Source organism: Equus przewalskii, chromosome 18 (genome assembly GCF_037783145.1).
Source record: "Equus przewalskii isolate Varuska chromosome 18, EquPr2, whole genome shotgun sequence".
In the NCBI taxonomy this organism is placed as follows: domain Eukaryota; kingdom Metazoa; phylum Chordata; class Mammalia; order Perissodactyla; family Equidae; genus Equus; species Equus przewalskii.
In genome coordinates this window covers 3,863,571-3,889,786 of record NC_091848.1, presented here as the reverse complement: position 1 = coordinate 3,889,786, position 26,216 = coordinate 3,863,571, and positions in this window count along the sequence as shown.

The window sequence follows — 26,216 nt, the reverse complement described above, 5'->3', positions numbered from 1 at the left end:
TTTCCAAAGGAAGAACACGCTTTGCTGTTTTCTGTTGAAAGCACATCTTGCTGTCAGCACTCTGACTGCTTTCCATTGATCTTAAGATAAGAACTGCAACTTAGCGAAGCTGGGAGGCCTTCTAAATGGTCAATAAAACATAATCTTTGGGAATGTTACTTTTAGAAGTTGAGCGCACAGTAGACACTCAGTAAAAATATTTTCTGATTTTTCACAAAGGACTCTGTGGCCTAGAACTATTGGGATAGGAGTTAAAGCAGCATATCAGTGATCAATGGCAATGTGATCAGGACTCACAGAGAAAGGAATCTTTGCTTCTGTCCTTTGCACCGCGAAGGAGAAGATCCTGTCTTTAGGACTTTGTGTCTCGCACGTAGCGGGTGCTCCATGGACATTTCTTGAATGAATCTACAGCAGAAAATATTTATAATATTCTCTCTGTGGCTTTCCCAGAGGCAATATTTCCTCAGTTCTACTGCCAGAGATGTGAAAATCCTTGTGGTGTGGAATGGAAAGAAACTGAATGTCACCTCTGCAATTTGGGCAGCGGAAATGAGGGATATACCTAGTGCAAAGAATTGGGCAGAGTGATGTGGAAGTGACTCGTGAGTTGAAACCTCACCATAAGTCCTCCACTTGACTAATTAATCCCCGGATCATCCAGGGGTTTGGGGGGCCCTTTCCCTCCAGGGTGGAATGGAATTGAGATAGTGCTTAGATAGATTCATGATCATCAGATACTTTTGTAGCCACAGCACATGTATGCACAGGATTGGCGTGTTGGGGGCAAGTGCATTCATTCCCTTGGGAGTTCGTGGTTTGTTGATAATATTTTAAGACTGTTTCAGTGCAAAATGAATCACCTCATCGGCTTAGAGTTAAGGCCTCCTCCACACACTGACTCTTAAATCTGGCATTTAGTCTCATGGCAAGAGTCAAGCCGGGTTCAATCAAGCCTGGCAGTGGCGCTGTAGAGCACACCCGTATCGTGCTGAATCTATTACCCTCTCCACACCCGAAGGGAGAGGACTGGGGTGGGTACTTGAGAGATGGCGGGTTTGACAGGACTGTCTTCTGATGTAAAGTATAATCATATTGGTCTGTTTGTAGTGATATTGCTCTGTAGATGGATATTCTACTTTTAGAACACTCTGTAACAGAAGCTGTATGTCACAGGTTATTCCATGATGTTGCTCTGTTATGGGGTGGTACATTGAGATGTACTGAATTTCCTGAGAGTGGGAGTTGAGTGCTGGGCTGTATGCATATCACCACCAAGTGTCTAAAATAGCACCCACTCTATACTGTCTATCCTTTTATCTTGACCACTTTCTCATATTGTCTATATTTATTGGTTATTGTCCTTCCTCCACACCAGAAAGTAAGGTCTATGAGGGCAGGGAACCTGTCTACCCGTTCACTGTTGTACTCTGGTGTCTATCTAGGACAGTGTCTAGAACAGCGCTTGGCAGATGGCAAGCACTTACAACTTTTGTTGAATTAATAAACAATATATTCTGTGATAATCCTAAATCTGAGAATGGGTCTTTTTGCTTTAATTTCGTTTCTATGTACTGCTTCGACTTGTTTGGCTGGTTGCTCTGATCTAGAGCCATCCGTTGGAATCCAGTTGTGTGATTTGATTGAATCAGTAGCCCTCTCTTCTTTCCAGTATGGCTTCCAGGCAAACAGCTCCATCAACATCTCATCCCGCTCGCCGCCAGTGACCTCAGCTTGGCACAAAGCAAGAGTGCCTGTGCTTTGGCTACCTCTGTCGGATGGAGCGGGTTTTCATCGTGTCTTGCTCTCACCCCTACTCTTGGCCAAGGACCCCCTCTCTTAGTCTCTAACTTATCCCTCCACATTGGTTCTCTTGGCGGGCTTTTCTGTACTCAGGGGTTTCAACAACCACCTAAACATTAATGAAAGTCAGAATAGCACAGTGAGTAAGAACCCGGGCACTGAGTTCATGCAAGCCTGAGTTCAAACCCTAGTGTCCCCACTTGCCAGTTTGGGTCCTTGATCAAGTTACTAAATCTCCCTACCGCTCAGTTTCCTCATCTGTGAAAATGAGTTGCTGGTAATATCCACCTCATGTAGTGGTATAGAGTAAGTATTCAATAGCCATTGCCTATTAATATTACTAATAATTTATGTGTAGACATTGCCTCTTCAGGCTTACCTATTTGCTGACACCCCACTGGTTTAAAGTTGAGAATCATCCATCGAAAGGTGAGCAACATTGTCTCCCCGCCCACTAACCTGGGGGTTGCCCCACCTGTACATTGCATGGGACAGCAACGTGTAAAAAGACATTTTTTGAGAGGGGAGAAAAGTTTGCATCAAAGGAATGCTAGTTTTTATTTAACAAGTAATGATATTTTAAAAATATCAATTTCTACTGTCATCATGATTTCATTAAAAAATATTTTAGTTCCCCCCAAATCTGGAGATGACAAAATCTTGGAATACAGAATGAAAAGTCCTTCTCAAAAAAAGAATATCTAGCAATTCTATAGCACTGTGCCCTCTGGGAACCCACGTCTTGATCTATTACACTGCCTTTGTCTGGTTTTTCCCATTTCACTGGAGACCTGTGAAAATGTAGTACAGACAAGGAGTGGTCCACAGCCTGGCATTTGGGGACCCTTCTCTCCCATGCCAGAACCACCTCAAGTCACCACGTTAAAATCTTCCAGGGGACATTTCTGTAGCCTCCTGTGAACACTCTTCTAATGGTCACTCCTACTCTCAGCCAGAAATTGTCACCTCTAGTGAAGCTTTATGACCCGTATGCTGTAGCTCGTGACTTGTTGTAATTTACTTTAACATCGCCTCACTGTCGGTCAAATAACAGATACGTGCGTGCGTACCAGACACTTTGCTTGTATAATCTGTATACAGTTGGGACATCCAGGCTATCTTGAATATTCCAGATAAAATTTGTCCACAAATCAGAAAGCTTTTTTCTTTCACACAGAATTGTGAGACTTTTGTCCCCCAGCTGGCTTTACCTATAACGTCCTCACCTCAGAACATCCTGAGGAGGGAAGACATAATCAGATAAAAAGTCAAATAATGCAAGAGATAATAACTGTTCAAGCAACAATATAGAGAGTGTCGCAAGATAGCATATGATTAATTGCCAAATTAATGGCATTGAAACTCAATGCTTCAGTAGCATTGTGAGTGCTCACTGGTGTTTGTGCGTGCTCACTGGTGTTTGTGCGTGCTCACTGGTGTTTGTGCGTGCTCACTGGTGTTTTGGTGCCTGTGTTGACTTGTGTGTAAAACAGCATGTTACCACCGTCCCTACATTTTTCAGACATCTCTCTTCATTTCTATTCTGACTTTCTGGTGCTTGTCTAATTCCTGGTCTTACCAGGAGTCATTCTAACCAATGTCTCCAGCATCTCCCCTTTTTTGCTATCTTGAGTCCTTCCAACTCCTTTGATCAGCCTCTCCACTTCTTAAGTGCTCCTGATACAATGATCTTCTTCAAGCACCTCCTTATGTTTGTCATGTCTTCTATAATTTTTCATGGATTTCCAATTGTTGGCTTACCCAGTGGCCCTTTCACAGATGGTTTTGGGTTACCAAAGGATATTGCCTCTCTCTTTTCCTTGACTAAGCACCTCTCCCTCACCAGTCAAGCCCTATTATATTTATTCTCTTCTTTCAGATATTGAATCATGGTGATTTTTGATTACCTGCACTATGGCTTTTTTTTTTTAGAACTAAACTAAAATTCTTAGCACTGGCCTAGGAGTCAGAAGACCAAGGCTGAGGTCCTGAAGAGCCCCATACTGGCTAACTTTGAACAAGTCACTGACCCAGTGAAAACCACAGAATAAAATGGTGATTCTAGAAATGGGAACTTTTGAAAGTTTTATTACTTGATGAAATAAAAAATGGGCAACTCTATGAGGTAGTCTTTGTACCTAACAACAACAACAAAACTTGTCTTCTGAAATGTTGCTGATCCATGCTATCCACACGTCTGACAACCCTTAGATCATTTGGCATGGTGGGAGAGGTGGGTGGGGAGACAATGTAGCTCGGCTTTTACCAGATAACAGTTAGCTTTAAATCCAGTGGGGCCTGGGAGAGATGGATCTGGAGAGTCAGTGAATGGCTAAGCCTGGAGAGGCATGTTTAGACACAAACTGTTAATTACGTTAATAGGTAGATTGTTGAGTACAAATTGATATGTCAACAAATGAGATGATGAGATGATTGCACTTTGTAACCTCCGAGCTTTACGTAAGTCAGTCAGTTCTACTACTGTTCTGCAGCTGATAAAATCCTACTAAGGCTTCAGTTGAGTGCCTAGTGCTTTTAGACAAGCAATAGAAGAGGAGTAACAGCATCTGGGTCAAGTCATTGCCTCACCCTGAGCCATAGTGGAGGGCTCTTCTCTGGAATTTTGAATTTTTATCTGAAAAATAGGTGCTCTTTTTCTGGCTTCAAAAATTTAATGATAGCTACTATGAACAGTTGCACACCAACACATTAGACAACCTAGAAGAAATGGATAAATTCCTAGAAACATACAACATACCAAGACTGAATTATGAAGGAACAGAAAATATGAACAGATCAATTACTAGTAAGGACATTGAATCAATAGTAAAAAAACCCTCAACAAACAAAATTTCAGGACCAGATGGCTTCACCAGTGAATTCCTCCAAACATTTAAAGAAGAATTAATACCAATACTTCTTAAACTCTTCCAAAATCTAGAGAAGAGGGAACACTTCCAAACCCATTTTATGAGGCCTGCATTATCCCGATACCAAAACCAAAGATACTACAAGAAAATTAGAGGCCAATATCCCTGATGAACATAGATGCAAAAATCCTCAATAAAATATTAGCAAATCAAATTCAATAATGCATTAAAAGGATCACACACTATGATCAAGTGGGATTTATTCTAGAGATGCAAAGATTGTTCAACATTTTCAAATCAATCAATGATATATACCTCATTAACGAAATGAAGGACAAAAATTTCAAGATTATCTCAATAGATGCAGAAAAAACCTTTGACAAAATTCAGCAACTATTCGCAATAAAAACTCTCAACAAACTGGGTAGAGTGGGACTATAACTCAACATAATAAAGGCCATATATGACAAGCCCACAGCTAACATCATACTCATTGGTGAAAAGCTGAAACCTTTTCCTCTAAGGTCAGGAACAAGACAAGGATGCCCACTCTCACCATTTTTATTTAACATAGTACTGGAAGTTCTAGCCAGAGCAATTAGACAAGAAAAAGAAATAAAATCAGAAAGAAAGAAGTAAAAGTGTCTCTATTTGCATATGACATAATATTATACGTAGAAAACCCTAAAGACTCCTCCAAAACATTGTTAGAACTAATAAACAAATTTGGTAAAGTTGCAGGATATAAAATCAATATACAAAAATTTCTGTATTTCTGTATATTAACAATGAGCTATCTGAAGGAGAAATTAAGAAAATAATCTCATTTACAATTTCATCAAAAATAATAAAATACCTAGAAATAAATTTAACTTCGGAGGAAAACTATAAGAATTGATGAAAGAAATTGAAGATGGCACAAATAAATGGAAAGATACTCATGCATTGGAAGAATTACTATTGCTAAAATGTCCAGACTACCTAAAGAAATATACAGATTTAATGCAATCCTTATCAAAATTCCAATGGCCATTTTTCAAAGAAATAGAAAAAACAATCCTAAAATTTGTATGGAAATTCGAAAGACCCCAAATAGCCAAAGCAATCTCAAGAAAGAAGAGCAAAGCTGGAAGCATCACATTTCCTGCTTTCAAAGTATATTACAAAGCTATAGACATCAAAATAGTGTGGTATTGGCATAAAAATGGACACATAGATCAATGGAACAGAATAGAGAGCCCAGAAGTAAATGCATGCATATATGGTCAATTAATTTATGACAAAGGAGACAAGAATATACAACGGGGAAAGGATAGTCTCTTCAATGATTGGTATTGGGAAACTGGACAGTCACATGGGAAAGAATGAAACTGGACTCCTATCTTACCACATACACAAAAATCAACTCAAAATGGACTAAAGATGTGACCGTAAGACATAAAACTCCCAGAGGAAGACATTGGAGGGTAATCTCCTTGACATTGGTCTTGGTGATTGATTTTTTTGGATTTGACACCAAAAGCAAAGGCAACAAAAGCAAAAATAAACAAGTGGGACTACATCAAACTAAAAAGCTTTGCACAGCAAAGGAAATCGCCCACAAAAGGAAAAGGTAACTCACTGAGTGGAGAAAATATTTGCAAATCATATATCTGATAAGAAGTTAATATCCAAAATATATAAAGTAATCATATTACGACTCAGTAGCAGTAAAACCCCAAACAATCTGATTAAACAGTTGGCAGAGGGACTGAATAGCCATTTTTTTTTTTCAAAAGAAGGCATACACATGCTTAACAGGCACATGAAACGGTGGTCAACATCATCAATCATCAGGGAAATGCAAATCAAAACCACAATGAGATATCACTTTGCACCTGTTAGAATGGTTGTCATTAAAAAGACAAGAGGTAAATGTTGGTGAAAGGATAGAGAAAAGGGAACCCTTGTGCACTGTTGATGGGAGTATAAATTGATGCAGCCACTGTGGAAAACAGTATGGAGATTCCTCAAAAAATTAAAAATAGAACTACCACATAATCCAGCAATTCTACTTCTGGGCATACATCCAAGGGAAATGAAAACAAGGTATCAAAGAGATGTCTGCACTTCCGTGTTCACTGCAGCATTATTCACAACAGCCAAAGTATAGAGACAACTTAAATGTCCATCGATGGATGAACACATAAAGAAGACGTGGTATATTTACATACACAATGGAAATTATTCAGCCATGAGGGAGAAGAAAATCCTGCCATTTGCAACAACACAGATGGACCTTGAGGGTGTTATGCTAAGTGAAATAAGCTAGACAGAGAAAGACAAATACTGCATGGTATCACTTACATGTGGAATCTCAAGAAAGAAAAAGGCAAACTCATAGAAAGAGAGAGTAGAAAAGTGGTTGCCAAGGGCTGGTGGCGGGGGGACGTAGGGAGAGGCTGGTCAAAGGGTACAAACTTTCAGCTGTGAGATGAGCACGGTCTCAGCATCTGATGTGAAACATGGTGACTGTAGTAGATAACACTGTGTTGTATGGTTGAAGTTTGCTGAGAGAGAAGGACTTAAATGTTCTCACCAAAAAAATGAATAAATAAGTATGTGAGGTGATGGATGTGTTAATTAACTAGATGAGAGGAATCCTTTCACAGTGAATATGTATATCAAGTCACCACGATGTACACTTTAAATATCTTACTATCTTATATGTCAGTTATACCGCAATAAAGCTGGAATTTTTAAAAAATTGATATCAATCACAATTAATTTTCAAATGTTTTAATCCATTGTCTTCAATGAAAACCTATAAAATATTTGCTGCTCTTCCTCTGTTAAAATCTCTAGTCTGGCATCATTTTTATTTATTTCAATATTTTATTTAAACACCATCCATGATATCCTTTTGCCAATGAAATGATAAATAATATAAATGTGCTTTTCAGGAACTTTATTTCAATAATGGCAATTTAGCAATATTGTAATACTGGTAGTACCTGTGTTGTGTACCATTGGTCAGCTGTACAAGTGGATATTCTTTCTCATTTCAAGAACAGAGATTTAGTATTTCAGGGAGATAAGGGTTCAATGCTTTGTATATATAACATCAGATTGATTATCTGTAGCTAAGGAGCCAAATGTTGGGGGTCGGGGAATCAAACAAATTTGTTTGATATTATTTATGTACAAATATATGTAGAAGATTTTTAAAGAAAAGAACGCCGTTGTAGCTTTCAAATTCATGGATGACTGCCCCCAAGTGATACTGGTCATGAATATAAATAAACTCAAAGAGACCGTTTTGGTCCATAATGAACCCAAGGGTAGCCAGATGAAACGTGAACAATTGATTCTCACATCCACATGTATTGTCTGGTCAATGACAAACACAGGCACATTTTAAATATTCAAGATATGTAGAGAATTGGGGTTATCCAGTTAAACATTAGGATTGATTGATCTCTTTTTATTTTTCTTGCGAGTAATCAACTTGCCCTAGACGTAATCAATAAGCAATTTACAGGGAAACAAAATCACTCTTTTCAACCATATTCATACTCCTGAGAACTGTCCCTGGGTGAACAACTTTGGAAAAAGAGTCAAACTTAGGATAGAAACTTAGGCTGAGTTCTGGCCCCATATTTTCCAAGTACTAACTGTACGTCTTTAGACAAAATACTTTCTTCTTCGTGCGTCAGTTTTTCCACGTGTATGGACTTTTAATGAATGCGATCTTGCTGAAACCTACATTGAGTGCACCACTACTCTGCTTAGAACCCTCTACTGGATTTCACTTGAGTAAAGATCACGTCTTTCAATAGCCTTCGAGCCTGTGGATCTGGCTCCCCGTCTCCCCTCTGACTCCACTCTCACTGCTTCTCGCTTGCTCACTCATCCAGCTGCACCGGCCTCAACGTGGCAAGCACGCTCCCTCCTTCTTTCCCCCAGTTACTCTTGTGGTCACTTCCTTTCTTCCTTAAATCTTTACTTCCACGTCACCTTCTCAGTGAAGCAATCTTGTCTCAACACTCCTTATGCCCATCTCTGCTCAACTCTTTCCTTGGCACTGTAGTCATCCACACACTGCACACGTTCCTGGCTTGTCTTGTCTATTGTCTGGCTCCCCTCATAGGATGAACGCTCCACAGGGACAGGGACTTTTGTCTGTTTTCTTCCCTGCTGCATCTCCAGCACCTAGAACCACACCTGGAACATCAAAGGCACTTCACAAATATCTGTTGTGATAGTATTTCCTGAGCAAATGTGGCTTTCTGTACATCATACTGCCTTCTGAAGATCCAAAGGTGAATATGATTGCAATCTTAATCCTTAGAGAGGCCACAGTCTGCAGATGTGAGGCAACTCTTGCCAACAGCTGGGTAAGTTTAATCAGATAAATACCTACACGGAGTATTGGTCACATGGAGGTCGGAGCATTGAACTTTTATAGAGACGGGAAGGTTTCATGAAGGAAAGGATGTCCAAGCTGAGATGTGAGCATTCCATCAATTGGATGAAGCCAGAAGTACTAAGGGGAGAAAAAGTTCAAGGATAAACACATTTCCTACTCATAGAATTTTAAAAATTATAATAAATAGTGTGTATGGAAGTGTTTTGCAAACTAATGCAATAATATAGTGTATGTATTATCATTATTTACCTGGTTAAGTTTTCTTTTCCCATTGGCATCATCTCACAGGATATTCCATGATACAACTTTATGGCAAAAGGTAATCATACGTATTGGAATTTTACTGGAATAGATAATCAAAATGGAGATATTCATATTGGTCTAAGATATATGAAGTGTTCAGCATGCCTAAGCACTTTTTAGACCTGTTTTTTAGTAGTTAAATCTGTTACCTCTAATTTCTCAGGCTGAGTACAAATTAAGTAGGACACTGAAAAAAATTAGTCTTAAAATAAGCCATGCTATATTTCTCAAGTGTACAAACTGTTAATTAGAACTGGGAAGTGAACAGAAGGGACTTAAAGACCTTTAATTTCAAATTGAAGCTGAAACTGGACCATGCTTGGCACTGGCATTAAAAAGGAGCAGAGAATTATGGGGACTGAAACGGAAGTTGAGAATTTCTGAACTATTGAAATAATTTTGATTTAAAATTTTTACATTCATTGATTGAAATGTGTATTTTGCCTTTTCATTTCAGTAGGCAATTTTGCATATTTTAGAATAAAAATAACTTTGTAAAAGACATGAGAAATGATTTATTTCTGTCTTTTTACCGTTCCTTTAATTTATATTTTTATAATACATTCAAACTTGGTACACTTTAATATGGATTGTGTTTTGTTTTTCAATCATTAGATCAGGGGTCGGCAGCTTATGTCCTACAGACCAAATCGGCCCTGTTTTTGTACAGTCTGCCTGCTAAGACTCTTTTTGTACATTTTGAAATAGCTGGGAAAAAATCAAAAGGACAATAATATTGTGGCAAGTGAAAATAACATGAAATTCTGATTGTAATGTCCATAAAGGAAGTTTTCTTGTGACCCAGCCTCACTCGTGGGTCACGTGCTGCTGCGGCTGCTTTCCCACTCCAGCGGCAGAGGACGGTGGCTCCAGAGTTTCCAAGGCCCACAGTGCTGAAAAGAGTTACTATTTGTCTTCTACAGAAAAGTTTGCTGGCTCCTCTGTTCAATCACTACTGTCGCTAGAACACAAATTATGTGAAAACGTTGATTATAATAACTAGAATATCTGCAAGAAAAATAACATTTATATTTTAAATAAGTAAGTGTATCAATCATCTATTGTTTAATTTTATTACTCTTCTAAATATCACTGGCCCATTAACAGAATGTATAAAAACCACAGCTTTACACTATCTTTTGAATTTTTGTATTTTCAATACGTGTTTGTCAATGGAGCAGGAATGAACATATTTTATTTAACAGTTCGCTGACGTGATTTATAATGTCAAGTGTTTAGACGTGTGGCTGGGGGACTCCGTTTGAACTCTGGCCCCTAGCTCTGCAATGTTAGGGGAGCTGAGGAACAGCAGACACAGAGAAGCTGAGAGGGTCGGGGAGGTGAGCAGCCTGAGTATGTAGCTCCATATTTCCATTGGGCAGCATTGGCATAGAAGGACAGAATGAGTGCCCTCAGGGAGCTCACGTTTTAGGCAGACAGATAGGTAAGCAAACATGGCAGATGACAAATGTAAAGATGGCTGCTTTGGCAGCCTCTAAGCAAGATGCCTGGATCAGCCCGGGAGGGTCACAGGAGCCTGCAGCAGGAGGCGATGCCTAGAACGAATCTCCAAGGGTGAGCAGGAGACAACCTTCGGTCGGGAGACATCCCAGGTAGAGAACACACATGGCAAATGCACAGCCATTTGAAATAGCTTATTGTGTTTGGGAAACTATTAATAGTTGGGTATATTTAAAACTAGGGTGGGTTGATGGGAACGAAGGAAGTAAAGCTAGAGAGGTAGACAGGGGCCACTTAGGAAGGGCTTTGAAAGTCAGGCATTATGGAAAGTTTGGAGGAAACCTGCATCTGGTCTCATGTCTAAAAATGTGCCATCTTCCAATCATGTTGAAAAAGCACTTGAAAACTTCGGAGTGAATCTTCTCCGAAGCAGCCTTATCTGAATTCTAGAAATAATATTAATTGTTCCTTTGCATTTGATCCATGAAGCAACTCACTCATAGCTAGCCAACCAGAAGAGAGTGTCCATAATATTATTGTGTGCTGTATAAAATATAAATGATGCTGAAAAGCCAAAAGACCCTGTCAGATAACAGAAAATATGGTTTTCTGAAGGATGCAAAAATTACGTAGACAAAGGCTACTTCCTTCGGTTGTAATTCACCAATTATTTATGCAAAAAGCAAGTAATATTCCACTGTCCAGGAGACACTGCAGCTTTTCATGCTTTATGCAATCTTCATGAGAAAGAGACAAAGCCAAGACCTTCTCTCCCTCCATGCCTGTCCTACTCCAGTGAGCATGTCAAGATTCTTGGTCTCATTCCACCTCTGGACGAGTGCTCCGCAGCTGATGGACCTGGACATCCACCGTCTCTGCATCAGTGGCCCCAATTTTAGACTCCACATTGAAATTGCTCACTGAGAGGAGCACACTGTTTAAGAAGTCAGGAAAGCACACAAGCTTCCATTGAAAGGGCTGGCTTGGACCCTCACGATTATAGTTTTTAGATGTGGTATCTGATTAATGTCATGAGCTTAGAGATTCTCTTCACAGGCTAACTACTCCATTGTAGTATCAAAGTTGAATTTTCAAAGGTGGTTGAACTTTTCAATTTTCACTTTGGTCTTTTTCAATTCTTTAATTCTTTTGAACCAAAAAGTAGTCTTGATTGCTAGGGGTTGGAGGTAAATTAATTAATTGTTCAGCTGGATTGTGGAAAGTGACATGAATAGTTCTGAAAGCCAGGCACTCTCATTGACACAAATAGTCCATTTTCTGTACGCTCCTGCCAATTTGCCTGGTTTCCAACCAAAAGTAGCTGGACATTCAGCCTGTCCCCAGAGAGCCTGGAGTCTGACCTCGGTCCTCATTTCCTAAAGAACAGCATGGCTGACGCCCTTTCTTCCAAGTGCTTTCCTCATGGTCAGACCCTCAGTTTGTAGGTTCACCTCAGTCAAGGACTTCCTGCTGACTTTTTCCTTTCGTGGATGATTCGCTGTAGATTACAGACCTGTGTCCTAAAGGCATTGGGGAAATAAAGTCAAGTAGGAAGACTAGACAGTCCTGAATGCTGCTTTGTGCAGACTGGCTGTCAGCTGCCGGCCCAGTGCTCTGTGTTCTCAGTCATTTCAGATGCTGAGTAGCTGGAAGAAGTGACTGCTTCTTAAGTAATTGAAGAACGATGCCTCTCCTGGGGATGGTGAGTCTCTTACTCTGGAGCCAATTTTATCTTTTCATCTGGAACTATATAAGGCAAAAGGAACGTGTGTTCTTAGCCTCTCATCATTCTGTGGTATTCAAGCATTTTTCTAAAAAGTGTATTGTATTAACAAGTCTGCTTCCTAAGAGAAATCTTATTGATTTAGAATTTATGAACCAAAGGAAGGGCTGTATGAGCTTAGAGATTCTCACAGATTCTCACATCTCTTAGAGATGAGGCACAGAGGCAGTATAAGAGAGGAATGGTAGGAGTGACCAAGCCGCCCAGACTCCAGGAAGATGAGCACACGCGTGCCTTCCATTCCGCTCCATCGGGCCCTGCCTCTGTCAGTTTGCTGCAAGGCCTGTCGGCCTGGTGGGGTGTGCAGCAGAGAGCGCGGTGGCTTCGGCAGCGATTCAGAGCTTAGGAAGGCAGAATCAATGACCACTGCATTCACTCTTGGAAAACAGGACCCATCACTAACAATGAAAACTCTTCAAAGGCACAAGTATTTTCTTAGGTGACATTGGGCTGAACAAACTGCCTTCGGCAGCGCCACACGTCTGCGTTATGCTGACCTGTTTTGCCGTAGTTAGGAGAGCAGCAGAGCCAATACTGAAGGTTCGTCTCAGGAGTTGTGGGTCATCAGTAATTCGCTCTGTACAGCTGAGGTTGCTGAGCTTCGCCACCTCGGCCAGCCAGTTCCCGCCCTAATAAGGTGGCAGGTAAAAGTACCTGGACAAAAAGAATGATTCTTCCTGGCATGGTGATGTTCATTTTCAGGAACACTTTCCTGGAGGTACAATATCAAACACGTAATTGACTCCTGGGGTGGTTGTTTTTGTTGTTTGTTTTGAGCTTTCAAAATATGTGGGAGCCATTACGTGTAATCGCTGAGCAATCCCACAGACAACGGCTCTCGAGTAGGAAGGGGTAGTGGACTTGCACCCGTCTATTGTGAGTGCCCTGACCGGGGTCGGGTGGCAGGGCGCGTGAGAGCACCCTCTTTCCTGTGTGGGCTCACTTCACTCTGAGCTCCCGGTACGGTGCTCTCAGGCAGCCTCTGAGCTCCCTCAGGCAGGAAGGCGGGCGGTGGAAGCTGGATCTGCTCACCGTCCTCTGTTGTTATCACCCAGACGCAGCCTCCAGTGAAGGCCTGGTATCTGAGAAGTCCGCCTCCAAAGTCACAGTGGCAATTAATAATGTCCACACCTAAATCAAAATTCCTACCACCGCTCTTGCTAGTAATAGAAGATCCTTCCTGTTTCCTTCATAAATTAGTCTATAACTGTCTCTGTGTCTCTTTTGAGTGAAAGGATTTTAATTACACGATGCTCAGGAGCACAAAGCTTCGGCTCGTGGGTAAAGACAATGGAAGCTCACGAGAAAAGCACATTAAACCTTCATCGAGGTTGTTTACACATTTGTAACGGTGGCTGTGGTCGTCTCTGATAGCAAGGACAATAAATCAAAACCTTAGGATGTTCTTTTCATTAGCCAATGATTTTATAGCCGGTGGTGGCTTTTTAGCTATCCGTGCATAAAATGGAGTGAGATAATTTGTAATTACTGAAAATAACTAGTTTTAATTCCCCCCACGGATATTTATGGCTTTCATATTATTTGAAAGATTCAAGTCAGCTTCGAAATAGAGCATCAGTGATCCCCTGACCATCAGCACAGCCCACTGCGCACACTGAGAACGTCCCCAGGCTTCTTCCCCAGCCCTTTACTGCGGTTCCATCACTCCTGTGACCAGAGTATGGCCACCGTGTGGTGCTCCTGATTCCAAACAGATGACAAAAAGAAAAGTCACCTGGTCCCCTGGGGAAGAGATGGGATAGGAAGAAGAAATAAAGTGTGAGATGAAATGGGGAGAGAGCTCTCTGGGAAAGCAGGCGAGATCAGCGTTCTCATCCTAGCTGTACCACGTACCAGGTGTGTGAACTAATCTCTCCCAGCCTTGGTTTCCTCATCTGTAAAATGGGAGTGGTAATATCTGCCTTGTTCAGAGAACCAGTGGGAGGATGTTGATAAATAAATGAAAAGCAATGGGATATATTGGAGTATATGAGGAAGCCATTTGGTGTAAACCTAATTCAGTCTGACCTTGTTTTTCCAAAAGGGCCTGACGTGGCCTGCTGAGGGTGCATTGTACATCTGCTTTCAATGTTTACTACGCCCCAAAGACAAGAATGATGCCCCTAAAGATAGGGATGCAGTTTCCCCCCATATCCGCATTTCTTTAAGGATAAGCATCTCTTCCTGGGAACTAAGGATGAATTACTGACCTGCTGTGCTCGCCTTGTGACCACCGACCTGCTGTGCCAGCTAAGCATCTCCTGACAGTAGTAAAACAGACACTCCTGCCTACGTGGCGTATGCACTTTGTTCCAAGATGGTATAGAACCACTCTGTACACCCCACTTCTTTGATGCCCTTCCTTCCTTCCCTGAAGAAGGCAGACCCCAGGCTACAGTCCTCAAAGCTGGCTTAGAATAAACTCACCTCAATTTTGACTTGTAGATTGACTATTGATTATTTGTGTCAACAATGTCTATGACAGTGCTGTGCACAGTTGCTGGCTCAGGGGAAGGCAGTCAGTAAGTCTAGACTCCTCCATTCGTTCGCTTACCGGTAGCTGTGCAGAGACTGGTCGGATTTCTCCTCATCTCTTCCAGGAGAACTGGAGGAAAAGTCAAGACTGCTGGGCCATCTGAAGTCCCCAGATATCATAGCGTCTTCTTTTTTGTTTCTAGCAGGGAATCACAAATGAAATTTTGCATTTCAGAACCCTTGTTTGATGCCTAGCATATGGATTTAATTTATAATTTGAACTCAATCCCAGTCAAACCAGTCAACGATAGAGAAAATACGGCAGAAAGGAAAGTTTTAAAAACCATGCATATCTAGTTTGAAATACCAAGTCAAGTTTTCTTGAGTGTCAGAGGTTTCCGGAAATATTTGCAAAGATCTTTCATTAAAAAATGTTGTGACTATTAGAGATAGGCAGTCCTGAATCCCGAGGGGGTGGGTGACAGCACAAATCCCATTTGCAAGTGGGCCTTGGGTGGGACCATCTTCCTCCCTTCCAGCCCTGGCAGTCTCATCACCACATCAGGAAGTGGCAGTCGGTTGCCTATCTGCCATCGGTTGTTGATGTGCTTAAGGTGACGCATTTTCAATTTGTGTATCTCCTTTTCATCCAGGCAACTAGTGATATATAGGTTGCCAAAACTCCGACATGACGTGGTCGGATACAGCTTCCTTATTTTTTCAAATAAAACTTGTTGTTAGTGCCCTCGAGTTGATTCCAACTCCTAGCGCCCCCGTGCACAGCAGAGCGGAACCCTGCCCGGTCTCTCTGCGCCATCCTCCCATCTTCCAGCGCTGTATCAGACAATCCTCCGCGGCTGTTCACAGGCCAGTTTCCCAGAAGCGGGTGGCCAGGTCCTTCTTCCTAGTCTGTCTCAGTCTGGAAGCTCCAGTGAAACCTGTCCACCACGGGTGACCCTGCTGGTATTTGAAATAATAGTGGCAGAGCTTTCAGCAACATGCAGCTGCTACAGTATGACAACCTACAGATGGGTGGTGTGGGTCCCTGACAAGGAAAGGAACCCAGGTCGCAGCAGGGAGAGCCCCGAATGCTAACTGCCAGACCACCAGGGCTGGCTTTTAATAAAATATAGAGGATTAATTCTGCTCTGAGGCTGCCATAGATGTCACTGTGATATCATTGCTGTTATTACTCTTATAGTCATGCTTAGCACTTATTAATATATTAATACCAATATTAAAACATAATATCTTTATATAACAGTATTTAAAATAGTAGTAATTAACACTTGTATATTAGATATCATGATAATATCTCTATTTGCTTGGTGCCGACCAGGTGCCAGGCTTTATATACCTTGTTTTAAATCCTCACAACATCCAAGCAAGATGGAAATCGTTGTCTTGAGCTTACAGATAAGGAAAGTGCATGAGGCTCAGCTGGGTTTAACATTTTTAACTCCTTTGCTAGTAATTTTCAAAGCTCCGATTCAAATACGGTCTGATCTGACTCCAAAACAAAAGCCGCTTGCACACACCCAGCTGCATCTCCTCCTTGGAAAGCGGACCGCACTCTAGTAAAGATGTGCTGTGTATGGAACAACACCATCCACAGCACTTCGTAACACCGCTTGAACAGCAGTTGCTGTTTCAGTCTGTTAACGTTATAAACGTGCCAAATAAGTGTCACTTTCATGTGGGCAAATTTTAACTACCTCACGAACTACACTTACAAGGAGATGCCTAATTCACTACAAGTTGTTGATAAGTGCTCTTGAGCGAGGTGAATCGCTTAGGGCAGTTTATTTTCACAGTTGCATGAGGGCTGGATTAGTAAAATACAGACAGAATTTCAAGCCAGCTCAGCTGGCACAAGGCGGACACAGTGCATATGAATGCTAAGGCAGCTGACCTTTCAACTTAAAGAGCCCTGATTCCTGTTTACAACCCTAATGCTGATAGCACTGTCTTGCATTCTGCAAGACCGACTTTTTAGTGAATTTAAAGCTTTTTCTTTTAGAAAGCTTGAAAGAACCTTATTTACTAAAGGTTTGCTTTCTTTCTAATTTTTTTTTTACCATAGATAGTTTAGGCAAAAAAACTTAAAGCCATTCTCAACACCTTTGTCTTACGTCCCATGCTGAGCCCATCCAGAAACCCCGCTGGCTTACCTTAACAACACATTGAGAACCCAACACTTCCTGCCAGCTCCGCAGCTGTACTCTGGTCTGAGCCGCCATCCTTTCTTGCGTAGACTTCTGTAATAACTGGTCTCCTTACTTCATCCCTGTCCCCACAGTCTGTTCTCAACACAACAGCCAGATGATCCTTCTAGAGCCTTAGCCAGCAGGTTTTAGCTCTCACCCTGCTCCCTGGGTTAACCCTCTGCTCTAACCCTCCATTGGCTCCCTTTCTCACTCAGGGCAAAAGCCTACGTACCCTACAGGATCTTCCTCCCCTCCATTGCCTTGCTGACTCTTTTTCTAGCCGACCTCCTGCTCCCCTACTCAGCACCTGGCATCCTTGCTGTTCTCAGGCATACTCCAGCTTCAGGCCTTGGCATTCATTGCTCCATCTGTCTAGAAGACTCTTCCCCAAATATCTGTCTGGTCCATGACCTCACCTCTTTCAAGTGTTGACTCAGAGCTCACCTCTCAGTGGGGCTGACCATCCATCTTATTCATTAAGCAACCTGGCCCTTCACCCTGTTCCATCACTTCATTTTCATGAAGCACTTGTCACCTCATTTATTACGCCCATTGTCTGACTCTGCCGGCTGGAACGCAGGCCACGGGAGAACAACAACCTTTGCTTCCCTCACTGACCTATCTCAAGGGCCTAGAAAAGTGCTGGCACGTGGTAGGTGTTCAGAAAATGCCTGCAGAGTGTTGAATAAATAAAGGTGAGGTGCCAGCATAAAGAGAGAAAATAATGGTTCTACCTGATGTTTCAGCATTTGGCAGATATTTTGCAAACATAATGTATGCTTATGCAAGTGGATAATTTCATGTTAGATGAAGGTGGCAGTTGACTGACATTTTGGACTATAGTGACACTAGAATCACTGCCTGGTCTCAGACACAAGTGATCATTCAGGGAATATAACAGACCTTTGGCTCTTTCTAGAATGCAGAGGGCTGACCTTCTGGCTCTGCACCTGGGAAGCTTCCTGCTCTCTGAAGGTTAAATGATGTTCAAGACAAACAGTGACTTTTGTCTTTGCTCCCACTTCTACTTCTTGCTGCCTGGGCAGCAACAGCTGTCCAAAGCAACAGGAGCATGAAACAACCAATCCTAACATCAGCAGGTGTTATAAATACTCCTTAATAGAGAAATAGTCACAGGGGCATGCAAAAGAGATGAGAAAATCAAGAAAAAATTTAGTCATAGATCCATACTAGAAGATCATCCATAAAAACAGTAATAAGAGGGTCACCATCTATAGCTAGCCAGTTATAAAAGATAAAAGCAAGCAGCAATAACAACAAACCCTACTAAGGAGTTTACATATAATGCCTACAGTTAGATTTGCTTTTCTTTTCGTTTTATCAAGTTGAGCCAATCAGTTTGACAAAATATTCATAAATATGTGCCCATATTGACTATATTCTACGTGCTTCCAAAAGAGAGTCAAAGCAAACACAAAAGGGGAGCAGATTACTTTCAAAGATCTTGATTCATCAAATCAAAAAATAAAGAAAGTCAAAGGAAAAAAGTAAAAGACAAGAAATAACAGAGGCTTCAGGATTATTATTTTTTAAGAAATTAAGTATAAGTAATTGAACTTTTTAAAAGCATGAAAATTAAATCACAGAGGGTAGATGTAGGAATATACTTTTTAAAACAATATTTCAGGCTATTTAACATAACATGTAGGCGTCAGTTAGCATATGCTAGGCTATGCTGCAGTAACAAATAATCTCAAAGTCCCAATGGCATAATACAATCTAAGTGTACTTCTTGCTCATGCTGTGCATTCAATATGGTTTGAGAGTTGCTTCTGCCTCTAATTGATCAGTTTTAAGCCCAGGCTGACAGATTTCACCATCTTTCAGGCCTTGTCCATAGCTTTTTGGTTACTACAGCTAGGGAGACAGAGTTTAGAGAGCTGACTTCTAGTAACTAAATGCTTTGGCCCAGAAGTGACTCACATTACTTCTAGTCACCGCTTTTTTTTTGGCCAGAATAAGTCACATAACCATACCTACCTTCAAAGGAGCAGGAACCTTAATCTTCTGTGTATGAAAAATAGAGACGAACTGAGTATAGGTGAACATAAGTGATAACATCACAACTTAGATCTAACCTACTTGGCAATGAAGGAGAAAAAGGAAAGTGTTTAAACAGCTCTCTTTGCCTGAGAGAAGATCGTGCCAGTTCATTAAGAGAGAAAAGCTTTACCCACATCACCCCTCACTGTGTTGGACTTTGGCCCTTTTCCCAAAAAAGTGCTCTATGTTTTATTTATGGACGTCTCATATCAATCTTTGACAAAAGTGCCAAGGAACTGCGTTAATTTGTAGTTTTGTAACGTCCATTTTATTGAAGAGACAGATAATCCAGATGTAGAGAATTCTAGTACACTGTTCCAGAGTAATCAAGTAGAGAGATCCTGAATAACTAATATTTGGGATATCCTTCGGACGCTCTCTCTAGAATGTTAACTGTTTACCTGAGGTTTTGATAAGAAATTATTTCGGACCACTCAGATTAAAATCTGTAAGCAATATTTAATGATCAAGAAGGGATGTTCCAGATTGGTAGAAAATCCCTGCAATTCCAGACGCGTGTAGCTTCGTTTGGAAAGTTAAAGAGGTTGTTTTATTTCTTTGTACGTATATATATACGTTCCCTGAGCAGAAACGGACCGAAAGCAAAGAAGAAAAGCACAAAAGCAGTTTGGATGCACCAAGTGCTCAGAGGATCAGTCTGTTTCAGACTCCAGACTCCACTGTGGGGAGCAGCGAAGAAGGGACTGTGACACGAAAGAGTGTTGAGTGTAAGAATCAGTCATCTTCTACCTTTATCATAAAAATCCCTAAAATTATAAATTTTGAGTAAAATGCAACCTGCATAATAAAAAAGTTTTTAAAAGTTGAAGATAAAAGTTCAGCATTATTACCAAGAAACATTTGCCAAAGATGAACAATCTAGTTTTACCTTTTTTGATGAAAGATGTCCTTATGGCATTCTTGACCAATGAATTCAGATGCTTCTTAGGGTACCATCGAATGATCTAAATGATCCGACACATGCAGGGTTGGCAAACATTTTCTGTAAAAGGCCAGGTAGTAAATGTTTTAGGCTCTACGGGCCACACAGTGTTGGTCTCGAGTATTCGGCTCTGCCATTGTAGTGCAAAACAGTCAGACACAATATGTAAATAAACGGGTATGTGTTACTATAAAACTATTGTCTACAAAACAGATAGTGAGCTGTGGTAATGTAGTGTGCTGATGCCTGCAGTACACCATTAGAGCAAGCGGTGCTTGCTCTAAATAATATCAAGTGACGTGGGTGTAGATTTTAAAGAGAGTGGACAGGAAAGTCAATTATCTCAACAGTTGCCATTTCTTTTTCCATAATAGATGCATTCCTGAAAAAGAAGAACTATTAGAATCATGTAAGAAATAATTGAGTTAATGGCAAAATGTTAGAATCATTTCCACTAACAGTGAAGTAAAGAACTCAATAAGAATGCCTGGCATCACCTCTGTCATTCAGTGATGTTTTGAGAATCCTGGCCAATGGAAGAAGAAAGCAAAAGCAATGGTTATAGATATAGAAAAGAAGGGGGCTGAACTTCGTTATTCATAGATAGTATGATCCTTTACCTAGAATATTTAAGAGAATCAACTGAAAAAACTTGTGGAATTAGAAAACCAACCATAAGGTAAACATAAAAAAATCAATTGCTTTGCTATATATCAGCAATAACAATTAGAAAATGTAATAATAAAAGATTTCACTCCCAAAAGATCAGAAACGAAAAATGCCAAGGAGTAAACTTAACAGGAAATATGTAAAACTTAAATGACAGGACTACAAAACTTTTCTAAAGGACAGAAAATCATACCCGAATAAATGAAGTGGTGGCTGAGTTTCCAGATAAAAACTCAGTAACTTTCGATTTTCAATTTTCTCCAAGTTTGTTTATAAATTACATATAAACCCACTCAAAATCACTGCAGGCACTTTGTGGAACTGGATGAGGTAATTTTAAAATTCAGTGGGAAAATTAAATGTGAAGGCAGAACTAAGCAAAATGTGAAAAAGAAGAACATTGAGGGGCCTTGCCTTTCCAAATACCGGAATGCCTAGAAAGCTACCGTGATCAAAACGGTGATGTATATTTTCAAAAAATAAACAGTAGATCAATGATACAGATTATAGACTTCAAAGGTAGACATATAAAAAGAAATTTGTAATAAAGGTAGTATTTCAAATTGGTGGGGAACAGATAAACTATTCAATAAATTATCTTGAGACAACTAGTTCATCCATCTGAAAAACAAACACATAAATTTACATCCCTTCCTCGCAACATATATGAAATAAATCCCAGATGGACTAAAATCTAAATATACAAAAACTTACAAAAGCACTAGAAAAGTATGTTTACAAGCTTTGATTGGGAAATATCTTTCATAGAAAATCATACAACTCTGGCCCAAGAAAGAAAATATTGAGATATTTGATCTAAATGAGTGTATATGCGTCTCTATATGTGTGTATATGTGTATGTGTACACACACACACTCATTTAGGTCAAATGTCTCACGATATTTGTCAAACATCTCAGTGTATATAGTGGACAAAGGTTTAATAATCTCAATGTAGAGTGAGCTCCTAAAATTAATTAAAATTGAAAAACAATTTTTTTAAAAGAAAATGAACAAAATCTACATATATTGAGTGTTTTATTAAATGGCAGAACTTTTGTAAGGGCTTCACTTATTTAATCCTCAAACAATTCTAATGATATATATTTTTTCGAAAATTACTAATCTTCATGGAAAGGCATGTTAAAAATTTCCTCTATCGAATTTAAAAAATTTTCAAAGATTTCTTATACCAAGTGTTACCAATGTTAGGGGATGTGGTCACTCCGGTATACATTTTATTGGGAGTAAAATTGGTGCAGCATTTTTGGAGGACAATTTGGCTGTTTAGTCACTCTTACTAGGTCAAATGGTCATGCCTTTTGACCTAGTAATTTCACTTATGGGAAATTCTCCTCCATAAATACTAGCAAATATGTATTAATGCATGCAAAAGGATAATCAGTGAAATATTGTTTCTTACAGGAAAAAAGTTGGAACAATTTAACTCTTGCATTATTCTGACAAACCAAGAGTAAGGCAGGAAACTGTGATGACAAAACAAACGCAAAACCCCAGCTCCCATGGTAATGAAAATATTAGGAGTGGCCTCTGAAAGATTAAAACAAATTTTTTTTATGCTTAACCTTTTTTCTCTTTGCCAAGGTAAGGTAAAATGCATCATGGGTATTAAATTTCAACAAAATAGAGCTGTGCCCTGTTCTAATCCTTTGGGCCACGGGTAGGCTGCCAAGGCCATTTGCTGAGGCAGAAGCGAAGGCTCAGTAGCACAGACTCTGTCACGCAGCCAACTCCTTCTTCCTGCCGCGTATGCAGTGCTTCCGGGAGGGGAAAAGTCGAGGTGCTCAAGGAAGGAAAAAAATAAAAGACAGACCTCCATCTGCAGAGCTCTGTGAAGTACTACTCGCTTCTTCCCTTCACACAATCAGTTAATCACCTTATAAAATGCCGAAATCATCAGAGCCTGAGCTGAAATAGTGAATTCAATTTTTTCCTCTCCTTTAAATGTCTCCTTTTCAGTTATAGAGTATTTTATGAAAAATTGATGTCTTGCTAGTCAACATGATGAATGTTGGGACATGCAGGGAATAGTTTAAAGAGTTTGTTTTAACAGTTATGCATTTAAATTGTCCCATTATAGTGGACATGTTTCCTCTGCCAACAAAAAATCAGTTCTTAAAGGTCCACTTCTCCTGGAATTTTTTTGCTGCTTTCAATCATTTTGATAGCAGGCCTGATGAATTCATGAATTAAAATTATTTCATCCAAATGTTAGATTTCAAGGTGGCAGTCCAGGGCCTCTTTTTCTTTTATGGCTAGGCTTTAATACATAATACTGAAGACATTTAGAGTTTAAAAATATGATGCATTCTCTAAGGAAAACCTTTAGATATCTAGGCTCAGTGGAGAATTTGTCTGAAAGCAATTAAGTTGTGCAATGCTTATCTGCATAAAAGCTATTTCTGCAACTCAATGCACTTTTGTTTCAGTCCAGTTCTTAGGTCAAGGTCCCAGCCTCTGATCTTGCTCATGGTAGATGCATGATAAATATTCGTGGAATGAATGGGCACATAGAACACATCACCCATCCATCCATCATCACTCTATTCCATCAGTGGGAGAACAAAGGTAAATTGTCTTTTTCTTTCCCTTTGTCCCTTTCATACATAGCCGAGCTCATGGATTTATAGACTAACCTACCTGGACCTTAAAAGCCATTAAAACCAATTTTTACGTTTTACAGATGTAAAACAACTGAGGCCGAGAGTTTTGAAGTGGCTTGTACATAGCTACACAGCAATGTAATGGCATGACAGCCAGATGGCAAACTCAGGCCTTCCAGCCATAAATCCAATGGCCTCTCATTGTGCCAGATTGCCTTTCAGGCGTGTTCCCTTAATACTGAGACTCCAGTAACTTGGCCAGGCCTTTGACTTTTCTTTTTCTAGAGGAAAAAGAGAGAGGTCCCAAAAGAACTCTTGGTTTTTTTCTTTAAGTGCCATACCTTCGGAAGCACCTCCGAGCTGGTACACGTCTCCTTGGCTGCCTGTCATGAGCTCTTACCTATCTCGGTTCATAGGAGGTCATGTTGTTTTCAAGCCCTCAACAAAGCAAGATTAGAGGCAATGCAGGTGGGCCAGTGTCCTAAGTACTATTCTAATGAAGACAGGGAAACACGATGGAGATTAAGACAGCGTCCTTGCCAGAACTCTCCTCAAGCTGTTCTGTGATTAGAGCAAGTTAGCAAAGGCTTCGAGAACCATGATGAAGGTTCTGGCAGGTCGGGGGGGCCATAGAGGAGTTTTGAGTTGGAGAATGAAATGATCGGCTCTTTTGAAAAAGCGGAAGGGTAACTGTGGCAGTGGGGCAGTAGCATGAATGTAGGCCTGGCTCAGGGAGAACAGTGAGGAGGCAGCGGCTGTGATCCTGGCGGTCTCTGAAGGTGACCTGCCACCTGCATTGCTATAGAAATGCAGAAAAGTGAAAGGATTTGAGGTATTTGGGGGTAGGAAAGTCAGGACTCGCTAATTGATTGAATTTGGAGTGAGGGATGAGGAGACTCAAAGATGACTCCAAGGCTTCTGGATTGGATGACCAGGTAAATGTGCCGCTAATGGGAACAGAGAGGTCTGGAGAAGGCGCAGGTTTAGGAGGGAATATGCTGAGTTTTGTTCATGTGGAGCTTGAGTGCCTTAGGGCACCCAGGTGGAAGGGTCCCATAGGTATACTACCTGGAATTGAGACACGTAGAGGATTACTCAAACATGCTTGGATGATACGCCTAGGCGACAGCACAGCTCAGAGAGCCTGCTCCTGCTCTAACCTTGAACTCTGGCGCCCGTCCCCCGCCTCCGCTCCAGCTGCACTGGTTTCATTGTCGTGGCCCCGACACGCCAGGCGCATTCCAGCCTGAGGATCTTTGCAGTGGATGTTCTCCCTAGCTAGAATGTTCTTCTCAAATCTGCATGGCTAACTGCTTCAAGGCTTTGCTCGAATTTTTCCTTCTCGGTGAGGCTTTACCAAGACCACACTATTTAAAACTGTGATCCACGCTATCTAAAACTGTGGTCCCAATCCCCTCCCCCACATGTTACTGATCTTCCTTTCCTTGCTCTATTTACTCTTTATTTGGTGGTTCTTATCATCTTGTATCATATTGTAGCATGTAGTTATTAATTACATCTATTGTTTATTGTCTCTTTCCCTCTGCAGGAACGGAGGCTCCATATGGGCAAGGGTCTTTGTTTGTTCACTGATGTATTCCAAGGACCCAGAATAGTGCTTGGCACACAGTGGGCACTGAATGAATGCTGTTGACTGAATGAATGTTCGTGTAGCACTTGTGTCCCATCTACTGACTTGCTGAAGCATCATAATCTCTGTATGGGAGCCCTGACTCCCACCCCTGTGGGAGTCAAGGAAAGAAAGAGGTCAACATGGGCCAGAAGAGGTAGAGATGAGGGGATTGGGATGGGCCTTGAAGAAGGGAGAAGGTTTGGACAAGTACAGAGAAGATGGGGCACACGTTGGATATGGCAGAGCACTGTGCCTGTGATAACTGGTTAAGAAGTGTTTGGTTTAGTTCCTATTGGAGGACAACGTGGAGTATTGAGCAGTTGGGCTATTCATTAAATATTATCTAAAATAAATTCAATATCTATCACATGCCACGCACTTTATGTACATTATCCTCATCTTCCCAGCAGCCTATGAAATAGTATTGCTAGCTCCTTTTGGCGAAGCAGATTGTGGCTCAAAAGAGTTAAAGCGTTGGATCTGCATACACAGCTAGTGACTGTTTGGTATGCAGTGTGAGTCTGTCTGATTCCCAGGCTCCTGTTCTTTCTAATCCAATGTCATGCCATTTAGAAGTGGATGAGTCTGATTGCGGGTCCTCTGTGCATCAGAAATCCCCAGGTTTCTCCAGCCTCTGGGTAACTTGGAGTGAGTCTAAAGTGGACTCTGGGAACAGTAAGCGATTGATGGAATGTCACTTTATCCTTCACTCCTCATTGTACCTTTTGAAAGGGACAAACGCTCTACCTTCACTCTCTGCTACTTACACACTCACTCTTCTGGTTACCAAATGTGTGGAAATTTTTCCCACGCCAAGCAGTTCTCCAATTTTCAGTGGATACTAACCAGGTCTCACACAATTTAGCTCAGTTTTGACACTAACTACCCATAGTTAGTGCAGATCCCACAAGATAAGGGCTCAATCCTACAAGACTGCCTGCCCCTCAACTTCAGATTCCAATCGCTAGTCCGGG